We start from the raw sequence: 17,116 nt of genomic DNA, 5'->3' as shown, positions 1-17,116 counted from the left end.
ACTGATCAAAAAATTCATAATGTGAACCATTTGTCTGTTGATTATCAAGTTCTTGTCAGCTTTCATAATTATAAAAGTGTCCTATTCTACCAAGCAAATTCAACATATCTGTTAAATTTATTAAAAGTAAGTATATTTTGGTATATTTAATCTCATTCTCACTCACTTTAGTGGTCCTAATATTAGCCTCCTAGATATCTTAAGCAGACCCTCTTCATCCTTTACTTTCCGAAGCTTCTAAATCCACAATTCATTGCTATAGCTTTTTCCCCCTTCATTTAATTAACAGATGCACACTTCTCACTACTATATTAGCCTGGTTTAGATTCAATGTTTTCTAAGCATCTAGTAAAACATCCTTTAACTGATTTCCCTTCAAAACTGAGTAGAAAAGGAATTTCTATACAGATGATTTCACTGAATGGCTTCCAAGTGATCCTTATAAAAAGGAACAAATAAATGCTGCTGATTAAACTTCATATTTATTATGTACAATCAAAGTCAATTCACAGTCATTTATACTTTATCAAAAACAAGGTTTTAAATACACTGCTGGTTATTTGGCTTCTTTCAATAATAGGTGTGATTCCAAATCCTTTTATAATTACTTCTAAAAATACTGCATCCATCATCTTTTTAAATGAACATTTTAGTTTTAGAAGTACAAGACCACCTGCACATAAAATTAAGTTTCCTGTACTTAGGGAGTTAGTCATCCTGTAATTGCAATTTGATAGTCCATAGCAAGCTACTTCTGCTGTGGCCACAGAGAAAACCAATTGATAAGTGGTTTGGGGGTTTTTTTTCAGTTCTCATCAAAATAGAATTATCCTTTTTCTTCACTCTGCCCTTCCCAAACTGCAAGCAGCAATTTTAACCATCAAACACATCACTTTTTCTACCATGGGTGAGCAACACTAAGCAGATGAACCATAAGCGTTTTCTTTTCTCCTTCAAACTTTTTTCTTAATAAATGTTCTTAAAATTATTAATCAGTCTTTTATGAGCAGTATTTCCAGTATGTTGCATTTGTATTAGAAAGAAGCTGGGTATTTTTCCTTCTGCACATGTTTTATTAGATATTCTACTTGCCTCTTCTCTGTTTACTTCATGTCATTCTTATTTAAGGAAAATCTGTCATCTCTTTTCACCCTAAAATCAAGATGCTGGTTTATAAGAGGAAAACCCACTCCTTTTACACCACTTATCTAGTCAGCTAGCTCACTCTTATCATCATCTTTGTACTCATTTGCTATTCAACAGAAGTGACCACTTGGACCTGCAGAAACACGATGCCTTTTGTCATTTATACAAAAACAACAGTCTGTCTGTCTTGGCTAGAAGTCTTCACAGATATGTAATCTGTCATCATGGCAATACAGCACTCCAAAAAACACAGCACTTCCCATGCTATTCCTTCCCTATAAATCAAAGCAACTCATTCTTTTTGCTTTCTGTCTACAAGGCTTCTTTGAACTGAACTTGATGTAGATTGGCTAGCTCCAAATTTACCTGGTCTTAATTAGTGAAATCCAGTACTTCTCATCCTGATATGGAATTCTATAAGACATCAATCTGTACAGCTCTCCACACATTGTTGTACGATCGCCCTGACACAGCAATAATAGAGGAAGAAAATTGTAATTTTTATACAAGCTTGTGCAATTAAATTTGTAAACTGGTACAATTTCATAGTAAGACAAGTATTTTGTCAGAAAAACAAACTATGCCACATCCATTACAACTACCCACAGCTGCTTATGACTCGCTGAAAGTAAGCTATTCTATCAGGCATTTCTGTCTCACCATCACTTCTTCCTACTAGAAGGAAAATTTACTTTCATCTTGTAATGTATACAACTGGACCACTAAGAAAAAAATTTCCTGGGATTAGCAGCAGAAGCAAGAAACAAAAGGAAAGGAGGAAATTGTCAGAGAGGTATGTGAATGACACAGAAGCAACATCTTAACTGAAGAAATAGGCACTGGCATTCAAAGACAACTGTTGGAAGCAAGTTGTCTTCATTAGCTACCACTTGATTCTACCTCCATGGAATAATGCAGATGGAAAAGAAGAGGACAGAGGGAAGAGGAAGCCAGAATGTGCTGTGCTATTTAAATACTTTAGAAGAATTCTCTGCACACTTCCCCTGTGACCACATTTATGACACTATTTAATAAGTTTATTTGCTAACTACTAAATTGACAAACGAGATTCAAGAACTGCTTATGTAATGCAAGCATGAGTACTGCAACATCTAGCCTTTGCATAGAATTAAACAAAGTTGCCTCTTTGGAGACAGGATGTTTTCCTTACAATACCCAATTCTGGCTGGCCATGTGACAGCCAGCAAGCTTGTCACACAAGTCAACCCTATGATAATCTAATCTTGTTTAGACTCTCTTAGCAGTGCACACATTTTATTTAAAATAAACTAACTACTATTCCTTCTGTATCCTAGAGAAAAAAATACATTCAACAAAGCAGGCCAGAATATGTTAACAGAAGTGCCTATAGGCCTGAGAATCATTCCAGTTATTGAGACAGCTTGTCCATAACCTCACCTACACTACAGGGAACACCAGGCTCACAGAACAATGAGTTCCCCAAATGCATTGCCAAGATAAAATACATCTCATGCTGACTAGTTTAACCTTCGCAGCTGAAACACCTGAGATATGTTTGAGCAGGCATTTCACGCCAGAACTCGTCAAATATAACTAGGAAGGGGGAGAATTTGGGGCAGCATTTATTGCTACAATGAGAAATGAATCAGCAAGTCAAGAGGGCTCATAGATTAAATATGCAAACCAGAGCTTATGTAAGAATCTTGGAACACGGCCAAAATAAAGTCACAAGAATACTTAAGGGATAATAGGATACAGGGAATCCTTTTTAGTCAACACAGTTTTCTTTATTAGGTGGAAGTCTTGACAGCAAGACAGTGAAATAGAAATTTACTTAACTAACTGTAATTACACAGCTTCAAAATTGCATCCTTAAATAAAGCACTGTCAGAAGACCAAATACACTCCAAATACATCGCAAAAGAAGCTGCTATACACTGTAAGAGTGAAGATTTCAGAGTCTTGTCAAATTCACCTATCATGCAATTACAAAAAGTTAAAAAAAAAAACAACTCTGACAACTTTTAGTCTTATGTTTCTTTCATGTACTTAGGCTATTCTCAAGTAAAAACTTGTTTATGGTTTCTATTTCCATGTCATATTCCAGTACCTGTAAATACATGTTGATACATTATGTTCACTTTGCACCTAAGCATTCAATATTGTGCTTGCTATAAATTTAGCAGCTTGACAAATACAGCGACTTTTCTAGAAATGTATTCATTACAAAAAGCTTTTGAGAAGCTGGAGAACATGCACCAAACTGGCATTAAAAAGCCTCTATCCAAGATGATCAAAAAACATGAAGAACACTTATTAGGTCTTTTGTAATGCCTACAGTAAATTTTTCATTACAACATGCTTTACAATTCAGCTATTAAAGGTATGTGTGAAGCCACAAGCTTATCAAAAAGAATTTGCTTCACAATCCTGTTCTTTTTAGCAGGTAGAGATTTTCTTCCCCCAGTAAAGACTCATTAATGAAAGCTGCTAATGAATCAACTGTTAGGAGTGAAAAGGGGACTAGACTTAAGAGCAAATTTCTTCAAAGCAAGAAACAAACTCTAGATTTAAGCATACCATTTGAATTACCCCAGCAATACTGAAGTCTTTCCAAGTAAAAACAAGCAGATTCACAAAGAAACAAGGATTCTAAAACAACGTTCTAATTTAACATAAAATTATTAGCAACATTGAAATATGTATATTTGCCTATTATCTTACACATATTCAGTGTTATTGAACAGTATTAGTAGCATAAAAAAAAGAAAGAACCTCCTCTAAACCCAAGTTGCGCACTGCTGCCTGAACTCTTCCACTTTGTGGTTAGCTTGGCAGTAGCAGCTTATTAGAAGTCCCACCTTATGCAAATGATACAATTGTTTCTCTTTTGTGACAATTTTTTCCACAATATCACTTTCTAGTCAGAGAATTACGAAAGAAATCTCCAAAGTTTAACAGAGAAAAATCCTGTAAACAAGGATCTACAGAAACGATCGTGAAGCCCTGACAAAGAACATCAAGTACTTTATATATATATATAGGATTTTCCTCTCAAAAAAAGAATATGCTCCTCAAAATCTAACTTTTTTCATTAAAACTCACTCTTTCCCCATGAACTCATTTTCAAGAAAAAGTTCCTACACCTGGTACTGACTTTTCACAATTTTACCTAATTTAAGTATCACGACTTTTGTATTTCCAAGCACAATTTCAGCCATTATTAAGTGTTTAAAATATTATTTTTGCCATTAAGGTATTTCCCTTCTCAGAAGTCAAACATTTTCTGTGGCTAGTTACACATATTTGTAGAATTTTCTTAACTAACTAAAATGTATTCTAACTACATTCTTGAATCAAAGCAAAAGATGGTGAGAGCAGAATTTTTAAAAAAAGCATTTGCTGAATGGTCCTTATTAAGACTAAGACAGTATATTATCCTACTCCAGTATATACTGTAATCTATCAAAGATTTTTCTGGCACTTCAATTAAGGACAAAAATTGGACAACAAAAAAAAGCCCATATCATTCTAGTCAGTTTTTCCCTATTCTGCTATGACCCCTTTCTGAGCATCTATGTGCATCTGCTATTAAATAATGTGATGAAAATTAAGTTTTTTTAAAAAATGCTTTCAGTCTTAGCCCACCCTAAACCTACCACTAACAAGTATACAGAATCACAACAGTATATGCATGAAATTGAAAAAAAAATCTGACTCCCTGGAACAACAACAAAAAACCAAACCAAAACAAAACAAAAACAAAAACAAACCCCAAAAAACTAAACAAAAACAAAAACCTAATCACTCTAACCTTTCTCTAGATAGAACAATAGCATCTACATTAGCTTATGCAGGGCAGAAATATTTATTTGAAATTAATTTTATTTTTGCACAAAGCTACCTGAATGCATTACCATAAAATGTGTTATGAATTCAAAGCAAGCAAATAATGCAAAAAAATAGAGTAAAAGCAATGGAAGTCAGTCCAAGCAAGTGCTCACACAGAGTTGTACCAACTTTAAAATACAAACAGATCATGCACTGTGACCCAAGTGCAACAGACAGTGCCAATACAGTGAATACCCCCAGCACCCCTTGAGAGAAAACAAACAATTCACATTTCTTAGGCATCATCCCTACAAGTAACCATAATACTAATTTAGCAGTTAAAAATTTGTCATTCTTACATGTGAGTGGGAGAAGATATAAACAGCACACTTAAGAGTGCAACCGAAACAAAAAGTGTGCCAAAACATTTAGTTCCCTGTATCTCCTTTAACATATATAGACAGTCACCTACCCAAATCACTCCACCACTGCCAATTTACACCATAGGAGCCTGAATCAGCTTCTCAGCTGGGACCACAGATTCACCAAGACGTCGAACAGTTTATTAAACTATCCACATGGATCTGTGAAAGAGAATTAAGAAGTGTTTTCAAAATTATGGGTGTAAGCGGCCTTGCACAAAACGATGACAGTTTCAAAGCCACACATTTACTTTGTTCTACACCAGAATCAAACACAGACAACACAGAAGCAGCAATATGTAGCTTACCACAACAATCACAATTCTATCAATGTTCATTTTTGTTCTTTGTCAAATCTGAACATAATGCAATCAGAAAAAACAGTGTGTCAAAACACAGAAAAGGTAGAACTGATTATGATCATCTCCTTCTACGGCAGCCAAAACTGAAACATATACATTACTAGCAAGCTAGAGTTCAGAACAGCTCCCTGTTATTTGTATGAATGCAGTCAATTATCAGATTAACAAAATGTAACCAAAACCAACAAGCAGTTATGCGCAGGACCTAGACTCAATGACTTCCTCTTTAAAGTTCTGGTGAATCTCAAGCATGTTCTCTGAAAGAGAATCTATACCACCAACATAGACACAAATGCTCCCACAGCCTTCATGGGGAAATCAAATTCACTGCAACAAATAAGTCTTTAAAAAAGCTTCAATTATTTTAACTGGTCCTGCCTGATGCCTTTCATTTAGCTTAACATGATGTTTTACTGAAGGTCTGTAACCACAGCTATTGGCAAGAGTGGAGACAATTTCTTACAAATAGCTGGATCTATTTCTCAGAAGCTTACTGCCTGGTGAGCTTTTGTGGAATATTGCCATACACTCTGAAAGTTGAGAATACGAAGTTTTAATATGTGGTCCTGGCTAGTAGGCCAGAATGATGCAGTAAATCTAAGATGCATGTGAAACACACCCATGGCCCCATCTTGGTGAGATTTGTTGAAGACAACTCAAACACAGTGCCAAAATACAGAAGAATGGTTTCTCATCTGTTTTTTTAAACAGCTAATACATTTCACCCAAAAGAAAACGGTCTAATAAATCTAGGTTTCTATGTAGCTAAATGGAATCTTTCCTGAAAGAAGATATTCTTCACATCAGATCCTGATTAGTTCTTAATACAAAGTCACAAAACTGAGTTTCATGTTTTCTGGAGTTTTGTGATCCTAAAGTTTTTACGACAAACAGCAGCAACAGAATCTCCAGGAAAATAAGTGCTTCAGCCACTGCCAGAACATTGTGAGATTTAACAAACCATGAAGCATCCATAGTAATACAGCTGTTTAACAGATCTTAGCTACCTTTTCCAAAACATTGGTTTTATCAGCTCACCAGGGTGCCATGGACACCCCAACTAGAAACTCTGAAGGATGCCAAGGTTGATGACTGCCCTGCTACTTTCCTGGCTTTCCCAGGAATAAAAAAATTGGGCTGCTGTCCCTTAAAGTGGTGGCTCTGAATTCTCCTTCTAAATTTCTCCTACTGCATTCCCACCTATAACCAGAATTCCTGCATGGGTGAAAATACTAATGTATACATTACATTAAGTTTGTATCTAGCCAGCAACTCTCTTCATACACACCCTCTAGGAACCGATGGTCTGTGATGTAAAGCTTGGAATAGCTTTCTTAGCTCTAAACTAAGAGGAGCTGACTAACTTCCCTTTGTCTTGTCTTGTGATCTTCCAGAGAAGATTCAGTTCAATTTGAGATGCAAGTGGCATCTTTATAGATAAAGGACTGTTGAATATGCTGTCTCTTCCAGACTACCTATTCAAGCTTGTGACTACCTTGTACCATGATACAGGTGCTCAGTAGTGATGTAGACTCCAAAAGTTAATAGCTGAGGAAGAGTAAGAATATAAGAATTTTACACATCATTATAAGAAAGACCTTAGACACTTCTCCTAATGCCAGTATTCCCCACAACAGGGTAACTTAGAAAGAAGAACTAAGGCTATGGTCTACTTCTGGCTTTTTCATTACCAGAGAATTGTAATTTTTAATTAAAACAACTACCTAATTAGTATCAACAAGCCAATCCAACTCAAACCATTGAAGGGCAGGTCACTACAGGAAGAAGGACTTATATTTGAGTTATAAACCCATTTCAGAACAGTTATGAACAGCCAGAACTTTTCAGAACTAGACTGCTAAATACCTAATCATCCACTGCAGACAATATGTCGGAGCTTTTGAGGCTGCAAAGACAATTAGGAGAAGAATCAACTTGGATTTTATTCCACTATCACACTTACAAAAGCCATTTTAAAAAAATTGCTTAAAAAACAGAACATTTTTTCTATTTTACTGTATCTAGTCCCCTGTTACTGTAACTCCATTTTTTTCAATATATGACATGAATGATCAGGGTCTGCTTATCTACATTAAATTTCGTTGAAGTCCTGTGAAAATTTAGATGTGGTTACTACTGCTACCAAGTACTTCAGAGTTTGCAAGAATGTATCCTAGAGCCTATGCTAAAATGACTGGTAATATTACATTATAAACCAGGGTTATCTATCACTTTAGCTAAGCTTACTGGAAAAAAGTTCCAGATGGAACACTGCAATGGACGCTATTTTCATTTTCACACAGAGCCAAGAAACATCATCTCACCACTATCTTAGCAATATAAGAGCAACTAATGATGGCACTAATAGAAAAGATAGCTTAAAGCAGCAAAATTAATTTAGAAATATTCTACTAATCGAGATTCATATTGTAAAAAAGATTAGTTGAGATATTTATTAAGTAATTTCTACTGTATCAGTAGATCTATGCATAAAATCTAACATTTTGATTTCACAATGAACAGGAAAAAAAATCATTTAGTACCACAGGATTCTCCCCCTCCATCTTCTTCATCTACCATGACAAATTTAAAAATGCTATTTAGATTTTTTTAAGCATAGTTTAGCTGAATCCAAAGTGCCAAGTAAGAAAAATAGGAACTTATGAATATATGGGCATAATTACTAGCAGTGCACATACAAAATCAATACTTTAACAACTACAATTAATTAATGCAGCTGGTCATGAACTGAAAAGAAAGTCTCCTCAGTTGCTTTCTGAAAGGAAGTAAATACTTTCTATATTTTTCCCATTAAGTTGGACAAACAGAGGATGCCTATATTCACAGGTAACATAAAAATTAGTTAGCCTATATTACAAGAAGTTTTGATATGTACTTACTCTAGTTATAAAAAACCAATAATAAGTGCTTAAACACACTTGACTACTATTGTTAAAAGTGTTAAAAGATAATCTGATTATTAGAAGCCAGGTGATTGGCAGGAGAGGGCATCAACTAGAGATACATTGTGAGCTGAAGTACTCGATGTTGAGCAGCTGACTGATTTGTACGCAACCTTAATACTTAATTCTACATTAGATCCTAAGGTTTTCTCTAGATCAATGACCCAAGGGGAAGGGTAGGAAGAACCCCACTCCAGCAGTACATAATAACCTCACTAGGCTCAGCTTCACTACTGGCTATTATTCCAGCATGCAAGACTCACAGATCAATATTCAAGTGTCAGGACTGATACCAGAAAACCGATGATCACAGCAGAGAGAGAACGAGTAATTTTTATGGATCTTTAAATATTCTCTCTCCCAATCCCTGCTCATTTCAAGATAAAGAGATATAAATAAAGGCACATACACCCAAAAAATCAGTGTTCAACTTGCATTCTAACCACACAGCAGAACAAATGTAAAAATACATAGTTATCTTTCACAGACCTTTTCTGCCCAGCATTTTAACATATGCCAGATGCTCTGAAACTACATGCCAGTCCCTCAATCTGACTCTCCCCCCAAAAACCCAAAACTTCAGCATCAAAAAAGGGGAGAAAAAAAAAATCTTTGTGTTTTAAGTGGAAAGAATGCAGGAGAAAGGTAATTCTAAAAACAGTTGATAATATTTCAGTCACACATTCACTTAGAGGGGGAGGGATTTATGCGAACATGAAACTGTACCAAAAAAATATATATACTTGCCCTCAGGTTCAATTTCGTTTTACCACACTCTAGGTTCTTATTACAGATAGACTCTCAAAAATTAAATAACAAGTGAAGGAAACGCAAAAAAAGGTGCAACTTTTTCCATGATCATTTTTAAGGTCAACAGAGACTTCAGTATCTTAATAACTAACTAGATTATGAATGTATTTAAGAAAAAAATCCTAGTATACTTTTAATCTGGGGGTGTGGGAAGGAAATGAAACTACCAACCTCTGCATCACATTTTCAAATATTCCAGTCCCAGAGAAATTAATATCATTATACTAGTTACTCTCAAGTATGCAGAAGATCATCATTTAGAAACTACCTTCAGGAAGAACTCAGTATCTCCAAATCCTGCACAGCTTAATCCTTGTACTACATAATTTGAAAGAAAAAGCCTAATACATAAGGTATCTTCCTAATTATAATGTTTAAGAAAATTTGGGACTTATTTTTTTTTCCATCTTTAAACCCCAGGAAAATAAATTATCTTACAGCAAATACTATTTCCCCTGAAATGTTACATCAAATACTTATCAATCAACCAGAAGGTAAGGTGGTTTTTTGCAGATTAAAGAGAAGAACATACAAATAGACAACCGCTGTCATGAGAAATAGCTTGATTGCTTAAGGATGTGTTGAAAACTATCACCTTGGGATTCCAGTAAACAGGCAGCATACAGTTAAGCTATCAGAAGTAATTGCTACTAACACTGGTGCACCTGGAGAAGGAAAAAGTCCTCACAACTCAATTTAAACGTTTTTCGTGTGATGACTCTAAAAAGTGCATTGTAGGGAGCAATTTAAACTCAGACAACAAGAAATACATTTTAAACTCACTAGTGCTTTACACAGATCACTGCACTCTAGTCTCTCCAGAGAAGCAGTCATAAGCACATTATCAGTCTTAAAAAGTGGGTAACAGCAGAAATACCAGCTCTTTCTGTTCACTTCACACAACCATGAGTGCCACCTCCTCTCTAAAGTAGGGGCTTAGCCCTTCTAGAAACAGAAGAGAATGATCAGAAGTCACCTGCATTTCATGAGTGCAGTACAGTCAATGAGGCCACTACACGTGGCTCCTCACTACAGACACACAGCACCTCCACACCCAGCCAGCAATCTTCCTAGAAGATTTGAGAATGAAGCTAAATGTCCTCTGTTCTTCCATCCTCTGCCCCCTAAATTATCTTGCACTTTCAATCCCTCCATGAATAAAGGTGATTCCATCGTACCCATCTGAAATTGAAAAAGTAAAATACAGGAAAGGCGTTACACAGTCTAAGTGACAGACATTTCTAAGTCCATCATTTTGTCATAATACATAACATATGAACTTGTTTATTAATCATACCAACTGCCCATCACCTGTCCGTTCTCCACTCACACTAGCCTTGAGGTATAATCTGAAGGAATAGCATGCCACATTCAAATACTGTTGAATACACACTTCAATCAAGAGATTCCTCTAGATAATGAAAAACACAATGCCATCAGAAATCCCAACAAACTAAAGAGGCTAGATATATAAGTTTCAAAAGCAAGTGCTCTGAAACATAGCTTTCAGGAGAAAAGCTCTTCACTGTTTCTTCTTTTCCATGGTTAGTCCCACTCCTGCAGCAATTAAAAACCATTTTACAGAGAAACATTTAATTCCCAGTCTACTGTCTCAAGTCTAGAAGTCAATCTGCCTAAGGCAAGAAAAAGTATAAGAGATGGGAGGTGGTAGACTATAAATCTGTTTAAAAGAAGATGTAGCTGGGTAAGTATCCCAGTCTTTAACTGCACTTTTGACTTCTATGTATGTATTATCACAGATCAAATCACTGATGATAAATAGCAACATTTATATTTATTGTGGGTAAGTGGAAGACTATTCCAAATCAGCAACTGGAACCCAAAAGGCAAGTCAATCTCCATCACACAAAATTCAAACTGCTGCCTACTACTTGCCTGAAGCAAGAGTAATCCCTGCTTTTCCTCACACCTGCCTTTTACTAAAGCTACGGTTTCATAATCACTCTTTAAATCTAATCAGTAACTGATCCAAAAAGCCTAAACCTGAAAGACATTGAGGAGAATTTTTTTTCATTTAGATCAGTTTGCTCAACAACTCACTGACCTTCAGTACTATGTCTCCACCTTCAATACCTTGTCTTCCTACTGATGCAAAGAACCGTACTGGAAGCAAAGAGGAAGTGTGCAAAGCAAATGCAGCAGAATGTAAGACTAGACATTTAACCACAGGCTTTTTAAATTAAAACTCCTTTAAAGTAAAGGTGATAACTTCATTATTACTGGTATTTTTTTTAGTACAAAAAAATATGTATCAAAAACATATGCAAGCATATTTTAATGCTCAAAATAGCACATGTTGATGGAAAAATTCATTCACGTGTGTCACATTTATAATTTAGTCCACCTTCGATTAATAGTTTTAGTGGAGGGGGCAGGAGGGAAGAATTAAAAAAAAATTAACCATTACAAATATCTACAGGCAACCATGAAGAAGCAAGGATACTCAGTGAATCCAGTGAACAGTTTGGTCCAGACACTGACTCTACCAGTACTTTTTTTACTCTACAAAACTGAAAGAAATATTCACAGGATGTGGTCTGAACTTCAAGACACTGCTGCTCAGCAAGTGCCGTGCATGTTTTTGTAACAAAAAGTCAATTACTTGCCCACAAAGCAATGCTTTAAATTTAAAAGAGACTTGAGGGAATGAGAATAAAGCACACAAAAGTATACAGACCATCATCCCCAACATGGTAAGTTCAAAATTTACATACACTTACTTTCTTTTAAGCAAAGCAAAAACCATTTATAAATTCCAAAGTGACCAATACAAGGAGGTGTTTTGCAAAGAAGCACTACAGAGAGAAAGTCTCAGTTGTTCACTTTGGCCTAATATTAAGGTTAAAAAAACATTTAGAAAAATCTTTAATTAATATCAACCTGCAACTCTAACCATAAACAGATACACTGAATAGATTTATAAAAATGTGTATTTATATACACAACAGTGCCACTAATCTAGATATATCTTTCACATGTCCTACTTCTCTTAAAATGTAGTGAAGCTACACAAAATGCAGTTCAAGCTTCCTAGAGTATCAGAAAGCTGCCACTTAATAGCCCATGACGCCCATAACTTAGAGCAGAATGCAACCTATTTCTAATCTCGACAGTAAAGGTGATTTGTCCTAAATCAAGTCCATGAAATAAATGTTCTAATAGCCTTCAGATGACTGGATGTAAAGCAAGGCTAGTAATTGCTATGAATAAAACCAATCTCTACACTGCACCCAAATTTCTCATCTAAATTCCTCTTCTACAGCCCCTCTACCAACATGATTAACTTGGAGCCACCCACACCATGCACCTCAAAATCTTGATAAGAAGAAATAGAAACAGGGTTTTTTTTCATTAAAAAGAATTCTTCCATGACGCTGTCTGCTGGTTTGTTCTCAAGTCAACATGACCAAGGTCTTAGAGAGCCTTAGGAGAATGGACATATTCAGGAAGAAACCACAAGAAAGAATGAAACAAAAGTGTAACAGTAAATATACTTTTAAAAGGTACAACAGTCACAAAAGCATGTTAATTAAATAACAGAGTAAAATTAAGTTACAAAGTTAAGTTACAAAAAAAGAAACAAAACAACCAAAGATAAAACAACTGAACTCTTTAATGGAGAGGTATAAAATAGGTATTTACAACCAACAGCATAGGAAAATATTGAAAAAAAATTTGGAATAAATGCCAAGGAGGGGAAAAAAACCCTCTAGATTTCATAGCATTATTCATCTATTAAAACCAGAAATGACATGTGCTTTGATGACAGTTGCAGTTGGTTAAAGAGTGAGAAAAGACAATATATCATAACTCTTGTGAGTGTATTGCAATCTGCAACATTTACATGTTCCAAAAGGCAAAACCCAAATTTTGTTTCAAGCTTATGCTTACTGGACAACTGCATTAACAGTATGATAGTAGCAAGTCCAACTTGAACACAAGTGTGTGAACTAATTTCCAAGTCTGTTTGAAAATCAATTCCTGCTACTCATGATGACATGGGCTAAAGTCCAAGTAAGATTGAACTTGGTATTTCACACTGAAAATTTAAGAGACTTGAGGGACTTCAGCAAACCAGGCCAATAGAATTAACACATAGGTCTAAGGTGCAAGGAAGAGAGGAACACCCATAGACACTAGTCTGTGAACCTGAAGTACATTTCAGATACACTAAAGAACAAAAAGAAAACACAGATCTGGGAAAACATTTCTTTGTGTTACTACTTCTGATACTTCCTACAATTCAATAGCTACAGACCACTGCTGTAGCCACTGATAGCTGGGAGACAAGCAGAAACACTGAAATTAACTGTGCTTGAATAGGCCAGGCCTCTCTACAGGACCTCTACTCCTTCATGAAACACAAAATTTGGTGAATGAAGACAAACACCAAGCTTCAAAGAAGAACAAAGGCTGAGGAGGAGGAAAGGTCATGTGTACGTGAACCTATGTCTATAGATTTTCTCATACCTATCCCAAAGAAGGCTGAGACCAATCAAACTAACATACATCACAATCAGGGAAGGCAGCTGGACTGCCAGAATAAATACAAAAGCAAACAATAACCCAGCTGGCTTGAACCAAGATACAAACAGGCAACTCCAGAATTTGTCTCATCTCTCAGCAGACAAGCAAATCTTTAAATGGTGGTACCACTACCACTGGATAGCTAAAAATTTCAGGGACTGGAATTTAAACCAGAAAACAAACACAGCAGCACCTCCTTTTTCAGCTCAAGAGACATGAGTGTATCACGCTTCCAACCCTGCTTTACAACAGATCTCTTGCAATCACCCAAAAAAACTACAGCAGTTATGGCCTCTGCTACAGACTCTGCTTCATATGAAGCTACTTTTATTATTAAATGCTTGTTTTAAATAAATCTGTGCCTTCCACAACTGTGGAAGTAAAATATTTGCCCTCTCTTCTCTTTCAAGGACCTCTCATTTCTTACACAAGACTGAACAGCAACTAGGATGTTATGTAAGTTAATTTACTGAAGTTAATTTTTAACTCCATTTCTAATCATAGTGATTGAACAAAAAGAACAAACAAGAGAAAAATTACATTCAGAAAGAACAAGCAAAATTGCTTAAAAAATATACATATTTCATTCCTCTGTCTTCAAGTGGCTATTAAATTATTTCAGATCAGTAAAAATTATACAATATTTTAGATATTTTTCTGTCTATGCACTTTTTAATACTTTTGCCTTCTAACTAGGAGAAATTAAAGTGAATTCCCACCTATTTCGCCAACATAGAATAATAAGCAACAAAATGCTTGGTCTTGGGCTTGTGTCTTTATAATAAGAAAACCCTGCAACATTTAGAGCTATTAGTTGTAAATGTTCTTACTCCTTGTCTTGAGAACTTGCTGGAATTAAGACACTGAGCAGAAGCAAAATCCTTCCTTGGTTATTTTTATCAGCCTTGGTTTTCTACCTGCATTTTCAAGCAATTACATACTTCTCTCTGCGCTGTAAAGAACACATACATTACTAGCCTTAAAAAACCAAACCAACGAACAAAAAAACCCAACAAGTAAAACAGAAACATCCACTGAACCAAAAGGAAATAACTCACCCACCAAAAACCTGCATACTGTGCACAGGCCTAGATATCCAAGAGGGAAATATAATTATTTTTTTCCTATTCCTTCACTCTTATTGATAGACTCCTGGTTTCAACTTCCAGCTATGGTATATATAAAACAAAGAAAAAACAGGGGATGGGGAAAATAAACAGTAGTGAAAATACTAACAGTGTAAGTCAGCAATTGGTAGTTAATTCCATCCTCAATATAAAAAGCTCTTTTTAAGCTTTTAACTCAGGAAATAAAATATGTTTGAAAAACATAATTACCACATGCTGTTTCACATGACTATGGTATTTTTATTCATTTGACATATGCTGCTTCCTGAATCGATTTAATGTATTTTGGCATTCCAGAACAAAACTGCTCTCAGTGTTTGGCACTTCATGTACAATGCAGCCAGGAAGCCACTCCTTAAGACTATGCAGCCATCTGCAGCAGACACCAAAGGTTTTTGACAAGCAAGCTGCACTGCTGTAAATATGCAGTATTTCAATATAAAACAAAAGTTCTCATCTATTAATCAGATTCTGCACGTAATTGCCTGCAGATAAATTCAGGTGATCTGCAACATAAAAAATGCCAGCACGGAAACCAAAAAGAGAAAAAAAAAATTTTAAAAAGATACTATTTCTTATCAGAAGGTTACTGATTATTTAAATGCTTACTAAATTGCATGGTCTACACATAAAAAAATCCAGTCCCTGATGGTCTGCCTTACACATACTGTCCCTCAAAAATGTAGTTCCTAGAATTCCTATCAAAAGCTAGGAAGGCTCAAACAACAGAGGTCAGAATAACACAGCAGGCGCAGAACACTCGAGATACAAAGTAAGCAGATGTTGGGTACACAGGAGCGGAATGAAGAGCCACACTCAAACCCCTCTAGCTAGTAACTGCTCAGAAAAACAAATCCAGACAGGTTACATAATTCAATCCATGGTAACAGGAAGATAAATGGAAACACATTCATAGATCAGAGTTCAAAGGAAGTATGTGGAGATATGTAGATTCATTTCCCACTTTGAATTTGGCAGATTTCAAAAAAATATATCATACCAAAAACTACAAACAAACATGCAAACCAACATCTGAAAGACCCTACAATGCACTTCCATTTTACTTTATAATTCCTCCTCGTTTAAAGAACACGTCTGTCTTCTAAGTGTTATCAAGACAGTTTGGTTTTTGTTCTTACATGTTTAGTATAAAATGGAGTACTAAAACCAGAAGGCTTTATTCATAATGCACCTTTAAAAACAGTTTTACTTTAATACACCTTTTTCACTATAATAAGGAGTGGCTAGAATAAGAAGTAGTCACTGTTTTTAAAAAAAGGAAAGGTTCAAAATCCGAAACAGAAAGAAGTTGTATTTTCCAGACTCTAAGCATCTTGCCCCTCTAGTTTATACAATAATTATGCTACATATTATCTCAATACTATTCTCAGCAGTTTTAAGGATTACTGTCCTGGACATACAAAGGAACCTCTGAAGCTGCTTACCTCTGTGTATTGTTTTTCTTTACACTAATTTTAACTGATACATGGATCCCAAAGCATGTCAATTTGTTGTTTGTAACAATTTTTTTGTTTATAACAGTGATGCAGAAGAATTGCTCCTGTCTGCACTGTCTACGGTCCTTCCTAACTACAACACTCTTCACATCCATGTGGGTAAACACCATTACCCTTGTCCTCTATTTTACTCAGCTTTTCTCTCACAATGTATCTTTCATTTTTGCCAACTCAATCTCATTTCACTCCCAACTCAGTGATGAAACATTCAAGTCAATATTTTTGTACTATTTTTTTTCTTTACTTAGTATTGTGTTCCTCTAAGTGAATGGATGATGATTAAAGGAAAGAGAGCTGTTATTTTTATTTTACTCTATCAGATATTTTGCAGATCACATAAGCAACTAATACAAAAAATAGCAGAAGGATATTCGCGGATAGCCTCTAAAGTATTTTTGCCTCTTTAGA

At 35.4% G+C, this 17,116-nt stretch overlaps 1 protein-coding gene across 9 annotated transcripts in view; it reads right to left on the bottom strand.

Annotated features, from left to right (window-relative positions):
* ERBIN (erbb2 interacting protein) overlaps window positions 1–17,116 on the bottom strand; it is a 114,952-nt gene that overhangs the window by 89,279 nt on the left and 8,557 nt on the right. For 8 of the 9 annotated variants that reach the window (XM_039709977.1, XM_039709983.1, XM_039709985.1 and 5 more), the window contains one exon: window positions 5,432–5,543. The exons of the other annotated variant lie outside the window; for it this stretch is intronic. The gene's annotated coding sequence lies outside the window, so the exon portion shown is untranslated. The remainder of the gene's footprint in view (window positions 1–5,431; window positions 5,544–17,116) is intronic. 9 annotated transcript variants of the gene reach the window in all.

This window comes from Passer montanus, unplaced genomic scaffold (genome assembly GCF_014805655.1).
Source record: "Passer montanus isolate IOZ18808 unplaced genomic scaffold, ASM1480565v1 scaffold22, whole genome shotgun sequence".
Classification (NCBI taxonomy): Eukaryota; Metazoa; Chordata; class Aves; order Passeriformes; family Passeridae; genus Passer; species Passer montanus.
This window is presented reverse-complemented; position numbering and strand designations above follow the sequence as displayed.